Here is a 15770-nt window from a genome sequence, read left to right on the forward strand (position 1 = left end):
AATGGTGATTTGCAGATATCCGTGCTTGAAATCATATGGCTGCGTATATAGGTGTAGTTAATACCTTTGCCTCAACAAACAGGTTTCCCTGCTTCAATGAGACAGGCCTCCCATGCAGGTATCTAGAAGTTCCTTTTGCACAGTGGAAACATCTGGTAGTAGGCGGATTAAATAAGCCAGAAATTGAGCTGGGAGGAGAGGAAGGAGACAAGGAGAGGAAGGAAGCTAAGCTAGCAATTAGATCCAGAGAGCTGTTACTGTGCAAGCTGAAGTGGGAGGAGAGGGAGTGAAACATTGTTTGTTTGGGTTGTCAGGAAGAAGAGAAAATAGAAGCCATGGCAAAGAGAGAAGAACAATAGATACAGATGAGTTCAAGTACTCTTTGAATCTGCATACCAGTTTTGAGGTTGAAAAAGCTCACATCAGACCAGGAGTTCCCTATCAACTCATCACAGTGCCATCCTGTTTTCTGAAGACAGGAGAAGAGTGATGATCCCCCCCTTCAAGACAAGAAAAGTCCTGGCACCCCGGAGGCTCCCCGACACAAGCATCTACACACGCATGCACACGCAAGCAAACAACGAGCACACACAGGCACGCAGCATGACAGGAAAATGTTCAGAATTGCATTTAGCGTCTCAAGAAACCTAGGGATTACAGACTGGACTGTGAAAATAAATCTGCGCAGACTGCACCGGTATTGAAAATCTATGCCCACCAGCCGCTTGGTAGCCATCTGTCCTTGCCGCTGAATACCAAGCAGGAGCACTCCATATATGCTTGCCCAATTGCAATTCTGCTCACCTTAAGTTTGGGAGAAGCAGCAAACACCATCAGAATGACAAGCTGACAGCAACAATACTGCAACAATATGCTGTGGGAGAAGGAAAAGGAGAGAAAGAAAGGGCATTTCCAAAAGAGATCAAGACGTGATGCTGACATTATCACACCCCAGGGAGAGGGCTGAAACCATCCAACTTATTTCATTTTAAACCCTTAGGTTCATTCAGATTTCCATTCCCAAAGGTAAGCAGCCAATTTCCTTTCTCCATGAGTAATTCAGCCTTGCTGTGTATTTACTATTTCATATGTCATCTCCACCTTAGTGTGTAACAGTTCATTTTGGACAATATCTCCTCAACGTTCTGGAAAATATCTTTCTCTTTCCTATTACAAAACATTTGCAAATTTCTTCAGTTTCTAGATCAAAGCTATTGGAGCGAGTCCAGGGAAAGTGGGGTTTTTTTAGCCTGTGGCTGTATATCAATCAGCAGGTCACCAAAGGTTTCTGGATCAAATGTTAACACTGCTTAGGAAGACGTCCATAAGTTACCGAACATTTCAGCACAGGAAGGAGAAAGTGAAGAGTGACTCAAATCAAATCCCGGATTTCTTGTTTTCAATAAGACAGAACCAAATCTCTTCACAACTTCGCCAAAACCCATGATTGAAGGCACAGGGAAACACATGTCGTAGCTTAATGTAGCTGTCCCCGAAGTCCATGAAGACATCCTTGTAAGGTTTTTGTGGTCTTTGGCTCAGACACAAAATGCAGACAAAGTGGTGATCAGAAAAAAGACTGCACAGAACTCAGTAGAGAAATGAAACCCTATCAAGGCAGGGTGATAGGTTAGAGATCAAGCTAAACTGGGTGTTTAACTTCTCCAAAACGCAAGTTGGAGGGATGTTTTTTATTCTTAGAGAAAAAAAGCTCTCAAAATTTTGGAGCTAGGTCTCAGAATTTGGGAGACATTTGCATTTGGGATTCTGTCTCACATTCATCCTAAGTATAAATAAGGGAAGACTGAGAGAAGGGGTCCTTCCAGTAATCTGGTCACTGGTGCTGAGCACAAGCTAAAGGAAACTGGAAATCTGAACCAGATCCCAAACTCTGTGTTCAAGCTTGAAATTAAATTTCTCCCCCGCTAAGTTCTAGCATCTAGCTCTTCTGAGTGTGAAATAAACCACATTAACTGAGCCAAGAAAATCAAAAGGAGACACCCTTCTCATGCCAGGCTGGTGCTGATGGGATGAGAAGCTGCTTGCATAAGACAAACTTGCTTTATACTCCCTGCAACTAATAAAACAAAGGTCTAGCTATACTAGCATTTTAGATGATAATGGAGGTATAATTTGCAAAGGTCTAGTCAAGGGCTGTCTCTTTCTCTCTTCTTATAGCAGGACTATGACAGCCTTATAGAAACCGAGCTGGAACTTGTTGGAAGCTCCATCTATGACCCAGACCAGAGTGCCTTCCCCCCCACCCAGTTCATAGAAGTTCAGATAAGGATCTGCTATTTCTGTCTTTAAGCCTAGAGCTGACTGCTGTCAGTCTCATCAAATGTGCAACATGCTCAAGAACTTGTACGGGGCAGAATTTTGCCAGAGGGTAAAATCCAGCCCAGGGTATAAAAGCTCCTAACATCCAGGGCGGAGAAAAGCAGGCCTTGCGGTGAGGCATCCCTGAAAGCAGTAATAAAAAGGTAATCTTCCTTCCTTCCCATAAAATAAAGCAACAAATGGTATTTGCAGTGCTGACAGAACTTGCTGTTTGCTGAGGGTGAGATATAGCCATTGGCTGTTTATCTAATGCAGATAAACAAGCAGATATCAGAGTAAAGGTCAATGAAGTATTTGTCCTATCCCTAAATTACACAAGAGTGTGTCATCATGCAGATCGTAGCTCAGCACAGCTATGCTGGCTTGTGTTTTAGGAGAGCTCGTTCCTGTCATCCCAGAAGTGAACATTCCTGCTTTTGACATGTAAAGGGGTAGCGAACAAAGTTCAGGAGGCACCTCCCAGAGAGACAGCTCCCTAATGTTGTCATGGGAAAAGGGCCGCTGGCCAAAACAACAACTGTGTCAGCAGCACGTGTACATATTCAGAAAGTACATTTTATTAACCCATGATTTTGTAGTCAGAGAATGTCAGACAGCAAACACAGAAAACCCCTCCACATAGTTTACCCAAATATGTGGCCCAGCATAGTCTGGGAGGAGGGAGGGAGTGGGGAGCGAGGAGTTTTACGTGACTGAAAGAGCTTTTTTTCAGTGTGTGGTCGTACTAAACACGAGAAACATGAGTAAGAGCCATGGGAGAATGTGAGAAAATCCCTTTGGAGCAGTTAGAGGTCAAACCCCATTTTTTTGGACATGAATCTAAATGGAGAGTGTGCACCAGTGAACCTGAGCGCAGATGTGGTCCAGTGGCTCCATACTGGCGGGGATGAACGTGGCTGGACGCAAATGCCAGGGCATCACTCACACCTCTCTGAGAGGGTCCTCCTGGGCTCCTGTGATACATTGGTTTTTCTTTCTCGCGACACAGCAAAGTCTTCCTGAGGAATCATTGCATTGAATATCATATGGAAATGATGATTCCTACTCCTTATTTGACAACTGCCATAGTGCCCTGAGGCCCCAGCTGCAGCTGGAGCTCCGCCGTGCAAGGCGTCATGCCATGAGGAGCAAACACCCTTCCTGGCTTTCGGCATCGCTCTCTGCCCTGAGGAAGAGTCGCTCCCAGGGGATGCTCTGCAGCCCTGTGCTCCCCCTGCTCAAGCTAAGAGCCTTTGGGTGGGCTCAGGACTCCAGCACAAGCTCTGCTCCAGGAGACGTGTCCGTCAGCCCATCTTCTGGCTTTGCCCCATCTCCGTTCAGCATCTCTGACTTCCCAGGCGCTCAGCAAAAAAGAAACATAGCTGCTTCGTGCCTCTGTGACTTCACACAGCAAAATTCCTCCTGCAGCTGGCTCTGTGCCCTGTATTACATCACCAGAAGGTGGGATAATACAAGGCTGGGTCTGTCTTCATAGGTTGTCGCGACATTTGGGACAGTAATGTTTTCCAAGCCTCCTCCACTCATCTTCAGGAGGTGGGAACTGCAAGCCTTGGAAAACCAGACGGTCAGGCATATAATCCAGGCACAAGGCTGGTACAGTGAATCAAAGACAATGCAGGAAAGGATCTTGACTCTCATTACCGTGAATGAGAGCAAGCTGAAACCTGTGACTCAAGCCCCTCAAGAATTTATGCTCTGATATAACTGAAACCTCCCAGGAGATGTTGGGTCAAGAGAGAAGAAATAGACAATTTATAGCATTCCTAATGTATCCATCTCCTCTCCCAGTGAGTAGCTGTCATTTACGTTAGCAGTGGATTTTACTCAGACAAATGACTTTTCCTGCAAGCTACTATGATGATTCCTGTTTCTTTGCATGAGAAATAAGAATACATACCACAACAGAAAAGTCAGATGGGATGGAGTAGGAACTGGAAAAAACTTCATTAAAAATTACTGTGTATCCACAACAGCAAGTTATCACAGACCAATAGCTTCAGCTGGGGTGAAAAACGGTAGAGCAGTTACACGGTGCCAGCTGAACAGATGTAGTCGTTCAAAGAACCAACATTTAGAAGGCACATGAGAACTGTTACAAAAACATCTTCTAAGGATCAACATCTTCTCCCCTGAGACAGAAGATGAGACATCACTTGTTACTTTCTTTTTTAAAAGGTCCTGCTACAGAAACATCCACATTTCGGGGGGGTGCTGGTGGCCTGATGCCAGCAAGGTCTGCAGATGTCGGGTGATGTCTGTGTGGAGGATGCACTAAGGTGCTGGGTTCTTCTAGCAGGTAGGATGCTCTGCGTGTGCGGTGGTTAAGAAAACACTACTTCCACCAGAAAAGAGCTTTCCAAAATGGGAAGCTTGCCCTTGCTGCCTGTCTGGCCCAAACCCAGACTTTGAAACAGATATCTGTCACAAGCCACAGTGTTTCTTCTTCTTCAGCTTTGGTGTAAATTATCCGCACTCTGTCCCAATTATCTGCCTGGATTATTCAAATCATTGACAGTGCCCAAGAGCGACCAGCGTCCCAAAGCTGGCCTTGTTGTCCCCCAGTGACACCTCTTGCAGGCACGTGTGAGAGCAAGGCATCACTCAGTCCCCAAAGCTGAAGGCCGTGCTCCCTGGGCGGTCAGAAACAGGTCCCTGATACAGCACAGCAGAAAATAACCCACTAGAAAATCACAGCCTTTTGTTTTACCAATTAACACTTCCAGATTTAGCTGCTCCAAGACAATTGCTGAGTTATTTGTAAGTTTTTTTTTTTCTCCTTCACTGTGGCAGCTGCTACTTCTTTGCTTTTTCCGAGCCTGCTTTCTGGCCACTGTTCGGCAGCTGGCCAGCCAGGGTTACATGCGCTTTCCACAGCCTCGCTTTTGGGGAATTACTGACATTAACTAAATACAAACATTTTGTGAATTTGACAGACATATATGCTATATATGCTTCCACAAAGGCTAGAAAATTTGGCTCCCAGGAATTTTACAACTTCCTTTTAATTAGTAAAATTGTATGAAATAACATTTAGATTTCATTTTTCTCTTTTTTTTTCTCTCTTTGCCCATGAAGATATAATTTATTTGGTACGATCAAAAAATATCTTTAAACTTGGTAAGTTTCAATAAACCTTTCAGAAAGCAAGAGCTGGGAGATTTTTGAAGGACATTCTGTTTGAAGCATTTATGTTTAATAAGAGATAGATGCAGCAACGTTTTTGTTCTTAATAAATGTAATGTTATTAGAGATTTTTCAGTTTACTGGTATACTTAAACTGGGGGTTTATTTGAATGATGATATATTTACGATTTCTGTATTTGACAATCAGCTTTGAAAATGAAGTGTTGGTTAGAAGAGATGTATAATTATGTGCCCCCACATGGGGAGATCTGTGTGTTTTATTCAGAGACGAGGCAAGCCTTGCCTTTAAAAGCAGCTTCTGGCCCCAGCCGGGGCATCGCTAGAACTAAAGTTTGGGAGCAGTTCTAGGAACATTCGAGGAACTTTCCTTCAGGGGTGACGCTGATGATTCCTGATTCCAACCATAGTGGCCAGATGTCTGGAACTACTGGAAGCCCAGTTTAAATTACCTGTTTTCTATGAGCCTTGTTTTTTGGAAGGATGGATCAAATTAATCATATTATTAAAACAACAGCGAGGAAACCGATGACTGCAAGCACAGGGCATTGGTCCAGGGAGAATTAGATAATTAATTGCAGTTGCTATAAACCGACTTGGGCACACCTGCTAAACTGGGGAAGCCAAAGCAGTATTTATTTTGACACGTTTTTGTGGGAGAATGCTTGGAAAGCTAAGGATATTGTAACATTACTAGTTTATGTAGTTTTAAGTCTGAATTGTCCACAAATGATTGAATTTCACTGAGCTGTTAATACATGAGACTTACGTGTATCCAATTAGGGCTATTAAAAGCAAGAATGTTGTGGATAATATTTCCAATGTTAATTAATTGAAATAGTATCAGTTGGAGAATGCCTCCCCAGAAGCTGTCTCAACCAGCCCCTACCAGCTATGATTTATAGGCACTTGGCCTGGTGGTGTGGAAATTTTAAAGACTGAATTGCTGCTGCAAGCTTATTCTTTAGCAGTGAAATTAGGCTATAATTCTACACAATTTGTTAGGAATGAAATAAAGAAATAGTTTTCTTTTAATAATGACGTTGTTTTAGAATGTTGTAAGGATTTGCAAGTTGAAGCCCAAAGGATTTCTGTGATGATTACTTGAAGCAAGCAGTGGGCAGCCTCTCTGAGTTTATCAATTTCGATGGTTCCTGTGAAGAAAAAAGTCACCAAGGGACTTCTCAGTGCGAGCTGGGGCAGGGGCAGGGGTGTCCTACGTTTTGCCAAATAGGAAGAACATGTATTAAGAGTCTATAAATTGGGAAATACTTGAAAAAGCCTGAAGCAGGAGAAGATGCTCATTATAGGATGGTGTGGTGAGGGGCGGGTTTCCCTTTAACCCTACAAAACCTTTGAGGCAAAACCACCAAGACACCCAGTGGGTGCTCTCTGAATAGAATTCTCATTTTAGCTCAGTTTTGAGCTATAGGGTTTGCTTATTTTTAAACGTTTTTAGATAGCAGAACCTGTTGTATACATTTATGGTTAAGAAGAACCTTTCTTGAAAATGCAGATGAAAACCATTAGGCAAAGTTCTGTGTGTAAAATGCATCAGCCACAAAAGACAAACTTGTAATGGATTCAGTTTGTAGTACGTCTTCTGACTAATGGAGGGGGATTAGCATAATTATTCAGCCAAATACAAATGGATAGGGAAATAAATCATTTACTTAGCTGATAATAGCTAAGATAACATGCTAACGTTTTACAAATTAAGAATAAAAGACCTCTTTCTAATTTTATTACTTATTTAAATAATTTTAAAATAATTATACTCACACAGTTTTATTACTTGCCATGGTGTTGCAGCACATAATTTAAGAACTACTTGCATTTTGGCAACGCTCACACTTTATCCAAACACGGTTCTTACTGTTGGGACAGGAAGACCCTGTCTGTGTCATTCTGGAGTTTTTACCTGTATATGTGTGATTCATGAGATGCTGGTATTTATGCACAATCGGACATTTGTGGTCATTTTGAAACCAGCATCTCTTAGACTGAGGATGAATTCAATGCCTCCCTTAAAGTGTATAGCAGGAAGATACAAACATGGCTATCCAGCTTCACTTTGTCCATAGGCGTGCTGGGTTTAGAGTGACAACTAAAAGGTGCGCAGCGCAAGCTAGGAGAAAAACAATTACCAGAAAAATTAATTAGAAGAATTCTGGTCCACTGTGTGTGATGTACCCCAAAAAACTGGCAAAGAAAAACACCCAAGCAAAGGTATAATTAGCATGTGGATATTTATTGTTTAAAATACAACAAAGGCCAACAGAAAGGTTCAGCAACTACTGTTAGCTTTCATTTAAAATTTTAGTAAGCGCTAAATGTATTGTAGCTGCATCGGTTATGATTTAACTTGCAATATTAACAATTGATTGAATAGAAAACTTTCTAGTACCAGAAGTTAATAGTGACATGACACTAGCAAAATCTGATTGCTATTACAGGACCAAAATTGTCAGCAACAAGATTAAACGTTGAAGATGTATTAAACTTTCTTTCCAAAGAAAGGCTGCCTATCAGTGTGTAATCTTTTTATCAGTCCAGCCAGGAGGGTCTCTCCCAACCCTGAGGGAATACTCTAATTTTGCAGAAATACAGGTTGAGAATATTTAGAGGCAAGATGTTCGCCTAATGTCAGTGAACTTCACTTGTAGGCATGTAAGTATGTTACCCAGAAAGGTTATAGGAAGCCTTTTTCCTAGTTAGGAAGGAAAATGGAAATGTGCTGGTTTCATAAGTTTACTAGAATTCCTTTTGGTTAGTCATGAAGACAAGGTAATATGAAAATATGGTGATGATTTATATTTTGTGGAAGCCATTTGTAGAGCAACAATATATTAATTGCCTTGACTAAAAGTTAATTAGGAAGGGAGAATGTAAAATAAGAGAAAGCAGGGCCTAAACAGCATATTTAGGAGGAGGGCTCTTTTAAACTCTCCTAAGGGTGACACTTCTAGACTGCCCACCACAACACTGCTGCCTGGCTGTGTTGGGGTAACCCAGGTAAACAACTGCTTTGCTGATAGCAGTAAAGAAAATTACCTCTATATTTCAGTCTTAATGAATCCCTGAGGTTTCTGTAATAATTTTTACATGATGGGTCAGAAATGAAGTTGGCAAAGGCAAGAGGTGTTAATTGGCTGTTTTTTAATCTAAGGATAATCCAGTGCTATCTTCGTTAATGTCTCCAACAGAGAAAGCTTCGATCTCCTACCTCTGGACTTCTGTGTGGTTTGTGTCTGGAATTTTTTAAGTATCTGCAAATTGTTTATTTGCACCCAGGGCTTTCTCCCATCAGTGTAGACCATGAGCATCATTTGAATTATCCCATTAGAAGAAGATCACAACTAGAAGCCTAAGGCCCAAGATCGTAAATCTTGTTACAAGCCTTTTAATATCATTTTAGTGTTGACAGGCTGCAGGAAAATCTCCTGAAAAAATCTCCTTTTACAATCTGAGAAGCAGTGCCATTTTTGCTACTACTAACAAAAATACCCTGAGCCCTTGTGCAGAGGAAACGTACCCAAACATGCACAAGGTGCAGACCCTGAAAGAAGAGCACAGTGTAAAGCATCCTGGGCTGTGGAGTCTTCTCCCATGAGAAACAAGAGCGGGCTTGCACTATGTACCCTCAGAACATGATGCAGATTATCTTTTTGAATGTATGTAGCAGAAGCTGCCTAGAACCTCAGCCAAAACAACCTTGCACGAGACCCCAAAGGAGGGAGCGAAAACAGTCCTTTTCTGTCTTAATCAGTGTGAATCTCCTTGACGTACAAGGTGCTTAAACACTGCTGAAAAAGATGCATTACAAAATATAGAGTTAGGCATGCTGGATCAATCGTAGCTTCTGCACAACGAGCTCTCGCTGCTGCTTCAGGAAGTAAATCCACTGGATTTATACTTTTATAGGATTTCCATTAAGTCCTGTGCTGTTTACATTGGCTTTATATTTAAGGACCTTATGCAGACCTAAATCTGATTTCTGGAACTTAGAGAGGGATTGTGTGTCTCAGCTGCAGCAAAATTTAATCCTGAGCCAAAACTTTGAGCACAGTCAGTGATCTGCGGAGTATGGGCATCACCCCATTAGCTAAGTGGTGTCAGAAAATTATCCTCTCTGGTCTCGCAGAAGAAGCTGACCTACACTGCTTCCGTTACATCAAATTGCTTTAATTGACTTTGTCTATCTAGACAATATTGAAATCAACACACAAGCAGAGCTTTCATGGCTTAATTGACAAAAGCCTGCAAATATGTATTTATATAGCTTTAAAGGATGATGAGTTGTTCCTGTAGAGAATCAATTGCATCTGATATTTTCAGCTGTGGCCAGGATTTTGCTCAGTTCCATTTCTTTTTCACTTTACCTTCCAGCACAGAAAACCTCTTCTGTTCTTTTGTTTATGCAGAAGAGCATCCTATATTCTCAGGCAACACTTCATCCACTCAGCAAGGGAAGTGCTCAATTGATGCTTTGAGCTCAGCAGGATTTTCTCCTACTTTTTTTAACCTCATTTTCTTCCTATTGCCATGGACTGACATTGGCATGACCTTCCATGGAACAGCCCAAGAGCTTTGCTGGCATATGCTCCCTGTCCCTTAAAAGGTGAAGCGGTGCGAGAGCTTCCAAGCTGCCTCCTGCAGGACAACCCATGTATCTGGCAAACGGCCCCTGAGCACTCGTTCCTCCTCTGCTGAAGCGGAGGTCAACAAGTGTGGTCAAGAGTGAAAAATCGTTGTTTGGATACATATGTACTAGCAGTCTGAGGAGGCCACCATGCCGTTAGGAGGTCACTTGCCAGGTTACGGAGGTCAGGTACCAAACACTCTGCCTGGCACAGCACCAGCGCCTATAAGGAGGACCCGACCAGCACGGGCCCAGTGCCATCCTGACAGGTGGGCACATGTGCAAGCATCCAAGTAGATGTAGGCAGGGTACCTGTTTTGGGATGCCTTAATGAGCATCTGTTCTGAATTTCTGTGCCCGTGGCTGAAGGGAGGCACCGTCCCCGATCCCAGTCAGTATGCAGCTGCAGAAAAGCTATGAGCTGAATTCTGCACTCCAGGTACCTGCTTCAGGGACATTTGCAATGCCAGAGTGGTCCAAAGGGACCCTAATATGTGAGAATCAGGGTTAAACACGTGCTTTTAACCAGAAGGAGGTGCTGCTGAGTGTACCTGCCCTTGCAGCTGAGAAAGGGAATTTGTAACAGGCAGCAAGAGGCATTGTGAAGAGCTGGTGCCTCTGATGTACCCAGTTGTAGGCATTGGTGTAGGTACAATGCACCTGAAAGACTAAAAGGAACAAAACATTCAGCTGGCTGTGAAAGAGTCTTCTGACAGACTTAAAAATTCTGTAACCTCTGCTGAAAAACGTATCTGCCTCATTTGTCTTCAACCTCTCCTCTAAATGGTGATAACAGATCTGTGTGGGTTTTGTGTGACAGCAACACAAACTAGATAAGATCATCAAACACATTTTATATAAGCCATTAATAACAATATTCAGTCACTAGCACACTAGGCTGGATGGAAATCCATGCCCATTCACTTCAATCAACATGTCAGTTTGATGATGTAATTTAAAAGAAAAAGGAAGGAAGCTTCTTCATAGACCACAAGTATTTTCAAACTTTTTCTTTTCCACAAAATACTATGGAAAATAATAGCTACAAGGCAAAACTAGCTGCAAGGTTATCTCCAAGTGAAGGTGAACCAGGCAGAAACACAGCCATGAAAAATGATGTGCACGGCCAGAGACAGAATTGCATTTTGGGAACTGAGATTCACTTGCTACACAGATATTGTTATATTTAGGCACAGATTCTTCCTTCAGGTGCTCTTGAACATGTCTAGCGCTCCTCCTTGTAAGCACAAGGAAGCTTGCACACCTCACCCATATGGGGCAGCTCAGTCACCTCTGTCCCAGCAAATGGCAAGGTGAATTCCTTGTCTTTTGCACCAAAAATATTGTGCATAAAAGGCGATTTTAGACCTCAGATATTCTGAATTTTATGTGTGTCTAAAAAAAAAAAAAATCCAAAGTCTGATTCCTTAATAGTTGATCAGTTACTAAGAGATTTTCTTTTGTGGGATGCTTCACGAGTATATGATAGCAAGTTGAAAAATGCTAATCTTGCAGCTTTTAAGACAGAAATATTCTGTGGCTTCAGAGAAACTTAGCACATATTTAGCAGTGAAAGGCTTAACACTCACTGCAGACTGGTCTTCTCAAACCATCTTGGCACAGATCACATCTCCAGGCTCATGCAAAGCCACATCAAGATTTCAGCCCTAGAGACATCCCCTCACACATGTCTGCCTTCTCTTCTCCCAGGCCTCTTCCAGCTGCTGAGCTCTCCTTACAGCCACAACAGGCGTGCAGTGTGCCCTTCTCTGGCCTCTTATTTGGCATAATATCACCACGCTCAGGAGGGACAGCAATATGAGGAAAGCATTAAATGCAGTTGCAGCTCCTTTTAACAACACTCAGGCTGAAAACCGCAGCACCTCATGACCAGAGGACTCTTTTGGCCGTCAGGGAGCTCTCTCCACTGAGCACAGCTTAGCACTGCCAGCCTGTGTCCCACCAGGTCTCCCTCTCATCGCATCTGTGCATGCAACAAAACAAATATATCCCAGGAGCTTCACAGTCTGGTTAGGTTATTTAATGAAAGCGGCTTTCAGAGACAAGGATGTCACTACAGACTGCATGTTGAAAAGTATGTAACAGCTCAGAGAGGAAGATAAGCATATTAAAATTTGGGTTTAGTCACCAAACCTGAACAAAAGGTTGCCCATTATAATTCCAATGTCATGATGAACTGCCAGTACCAGGCCTAGAAGCTGCAAGACAATATACCATCAGCCGACTGCACTCACCTCCTGGCCACTTCCAAAAGCAGCTGCAGGCAGAGCCTGCTGTGAGTATGCTGGCAGCACTGGGTCACTGGGGAGGCAGGAAGGCAGGGGACAGCCGAAGGGCACAAGCCCAGGGGATGCAGTGGTTTTCCCCACCAGCCTGGTACCTCATCCCTGTCCCTCCTCCATCAGTGCAAGCAAGGCCTGGAGAAAAGGAAGATGCACCCCTGGGGTGGGGTTTGACAGTTCCTAATTTTAGGTATCTAAAAGTTACTTTTTTGAAGTCTACATAGGGCTCGCTCTATAACAGAGCCAATGGAGAGCAGGTGATCCATTCTGTCCTAAGGCAGATGATGATGATCCCTGGGCTGAAGCCCTCTCCGGAGGTGCCTCTCATTCTGCACTGATACAGACGGTGCCCAGATGACCAGTGTGTGTTTAGGCTACACCTGAACAAGGGACATGGGAGTACTTCCACGGGCCGGGGTCCAGCTGCACTGCTACTTGCAGCCCCACCACAGCAAGGCGCCGGCATCGTGGTACATTTTGGACAAGTTCCCAATTCATCTGGCTGGGAGACAAGCACATAGCGAGCGTGAGATCGTGCATCCACCACTTGGTTATCTGTAACACGGGATGTGCAAGACAAATTCCTCCTCGAGCATGCAGCTCACACACTGACCCAGCCAGAGGCAGCGCTTGCTGAGCCATCTGGGTGACCCGTGCAGGTTCACACCCATGTCCAAAGCCAGCCTTGATTGCTCCCTGGTGCTGCCTTCAAAGCAACTGAAGCTGTGGAATTGAATCAAAACTGCTATATTGCATCTTGGAGGATATTCGCTTGAGAAACAGGACCCAAATGAACAACCTTTTCATTACATGTGAGCTCTCCTGAGCAGGGAGAACCGCTTCGAGCTTGAAAGGGGGAACACTCATGTGGCCTTGAGCGTCACTGAGTAATCTACTAACAAATCTTCTAGTTCAAGTATGCTGTATTAAAAATACCAAACCCTCAGCCATCCCCTACTGTTAAAAGTGAACAAATGCAGTCAATTACATCCCATTATCACTATTTCACCAACAGAGCAGTTAATTGGTGACACCATGAGGCTAAGTTTATAAAACACAAGGGAGCGTCACACAAACCTGTCTGTGTTCTAGACACTGTCAGTGAGTAATGTACTTTTATAACATGTCCCAAATTTCTGTTGTCTTCATTTTCCTGTGCTTCTCTTGACATGCTGAAATAAGTATTTAGGCCCCTTCACTCTATTTACATGATTCTTGCAAAATAAAATCACTAACTGTTTTTGAAAGCTATGGCCTATAGTCTGATTTCCTTTAATTTTTTTTTCTATTATATGCATTTCTTTTTTAAATATAGGGCTTCTAGATACCTCTATGCTAGTAAAAGTGCATCAATATGTTTCCCTGGACAAAACACCTAAAAATGCTATATAGGGTTCTGCAAGACAAAAAGAGATGGTACCCAATCCCACATTAGGGCAAATTTGTACTTCTGCAGTATAGCATAAAGCTATCCTAAAATGAGCTTATCCCAGTTTCTGGTGATTCTTCACGAATACTAGGTTGCACAGTGTGGCTGCCTTCTCCCTACTACTGGTGAAGAGAGCACGATAAAAGGAAAAAGAAGATAGCTAGCATCCAGCATGCCGGACTCTAGCCATTACCAGCTGCCAGTAGAGTAGTGTAGCTTGTGGGCTTCATACTTATTCTTGAAAAGGTTCACCACGGGGCAAGATAAAGGAGTTCAATTACAACACCGATGTACCTTTGCAGTCACCTTCTTCACCACCTCCCATCACTCTGAGCTAACAGCTGAGGGATGAGGCCATGATTTTAGAAGTATTCAACCCATAAATTTCCATGCATAACGGCAATTACATTCATTGACAACCATGTTCATAGGTTGAGGGCAGCTTCTGCGGAAGCCGAAGATGACAGTGTTCAGATGGTGTCAGTTGTTTTCAGATAAAGCCAGTGGGCCAGATAAAGCCAGTGGGCCACCTGTCTTCATATTTCATTTGGGTTGCTGGAGCCAAATTCATTGCTGCTTCAAATCCAGCTGAAGCCTGCAGCTTCCACATGCAGTGGTTTGCTTTCCATATTCAGCACACCAGAAACAGGAAAGCGCAGCAGAATACGTTGTTCCCCGTTCTGCCTCAGACTCTCAGATTGGGCTGTAGGCCACACAGCCATAACTAACAGAGGAAATACACGTCTAGTGTCAGGCTACTGTAGTGCCTTCCACGTATGGCCTTGTAGTGCCACCTTCAGACCAAACCAAGACATGCCCCACCACTCTCTCAAGTAATAGCCCACCCCACCTTAGCTGCACTCCAGCCCCAACCAGCAGCCCTCAGCCCACAGGGAAGGTGGATCCAAAACACGGCCCAACTTCAGCTCCAGACTGAACTTTTTTCCCCTACAATACGGCAAAGGAAAACGGAAGGATCTGGCCACTTGCAATGCTAGGTCAGTAAAAGCCATGTCCAAATCCGCAAGGTCCTAGAAGTCAGGTTATTTTATTTTGGAAGAAAGCTTTCACAGAATACCCCATCCTGAGCCTGGCTCTGAGGAGATCTCGTGGGTCCTCTTCCGTTCCTACGGTGTCAGACACTAATGTTATGGTACACTGGTTAGTAAAAGATTAGATTAGCATTTTTAGAGAAACCTCAATGTGACCTTCTGGGCAGCAATATCACAACCACAACCAATTATAGGCACAATAATTGTGGTGAAGCTAATGTGGAAAACAAATTATAGTATTTCAATGTCTGATCTGCAGATACAATTTGACATGATATATCTGTTTTTACATGACTCAGAAGTTTCTAGCAGATGAAACCATAAATCAGAAAATGAATTAAACATTTGGCTTTTGGTTTTCTTCACCCTCATACTCAAGACGGACAGAGATGAGGTCAGTTCTAGCTATTTATTTTTTGACTAATCAGAAAGAATGATCTTACTAACATACAGTACCCTATATTCTCAAATCACTGAGGTATCAGCTATATACTTGCTAGTCTAGTGCAATCTTTCTTCATTATTTCAGAATTTTATCCTTTGTTCTAATTTCCTCTGTAAAGCAGAAATACAGAAACACCCAATCCTATTAATCTCTCATGTTCCTCTGTCTTTGCTTTACCGTTCTTCCAGCCTCCATCTTCCTCTTCAGTATTACTGATAGCTTTTACAGTTTTAATATATTTTAGTGCCATGTGCATGTAAACTGATTCAGAGTGGTTAGAGGCAGAGGAGTGTGGCGTTAGCACAATGACATATTTATCAAATATAACCTCCACATAGGCAAGCTCATCTTGCAAGATGCACATAAAAACAAGATCTGAAAAGACTAATTTGTCTCTTAGCCTAAAGTACTGTTTATA

At 43.0% G+C, this 15770-nt stretch overlaps 1 long non-coding RNA gene across 1 annotated transcript; it reads left to right on the plus strand.

Annotated features, from left to right (window-relative positions):
* The first annotated feature begins 267 nt into the window (after window positions 1-267).
* Window positions 268-13597, plus strand: LOC148053285 (uncharacterized). Its single transcript, XR_015708401.1, has 3 exons — window positions 268-1026; window positions 3329-4636; window positions 11834-13597. It is a non-coding gene; the product is annotated as an uncharacterized LOC148053285 (long non-coding RNA).
* Window positions 13598-15770: the final 2173 nt, after the last annotated feature.

The sequence above is a fragment of the Nipponia nippon genome, unplaced genomic scaffold, assembly GCF_047370975.1.
Source record: "Nipponia nippon isolate SJK-2023a ecotype South Korea unplaced genomic scaffold, ASM4737097v1 scaffold_4, whole genome shotgun sequence".
NCBI lineage: Eukaryota > Metazoa > Chordata > Aves > Pelecaniformes > Threskiornithidae > Nipponia > Nipponia nippon.